The following is a 415-nucleotide window of genomic DNA, read 5'->3' as shown; positions in this document are numbered from 1 at the left end:
TGTCACGACCCGGGAGACGTCCGTCCGAAAAATTTTGACAGCATTTCCCCTGTATCTATGACAATTCCCTGGATACATACACATATATAAGACCCACACGACCAATCCATAACATGCTATAGATTTATACAAGTAAATAAAAGTAAAAGTGACCCACACGACCACTCAACACATCCTACTATATATGAAATGCATCTGTAACATTATTAACGAATAAAACTCGTCAATTCTTCGCAAAAGAGATAATAAGTAGCAGAAAGCACAGTATACTAAAGTCTCGAACAGAGAATAAACTCCGTAAACACATATACGATGAAAGCGATGCAATAAAGTCCAAAGTATCAATACTATGTGTAAACTCGAACGGTAAGCAAACAAAATCACTACACAGACACATATGCAATCAAACATCCAC

The sequence above is a fragment of the Curcuma longa genome, chromosome 4, assembly GCF_044706935.1.
Source record: "Curcuma longa cultivar G26 ecotype Majalengka, Jawa Barat chromosome 4, ITB_CL_G26_1.1, whole genome shotgun sequence".
NCBI lineage: Eukaryota > Viridiplantae > Streptophyta > Magnoliopsida > Zingiberales > Zingiberaceae > Curcuma > Curcuma longa.
This window is presented reverse-complemented; position numbering follows the sequence as displayed.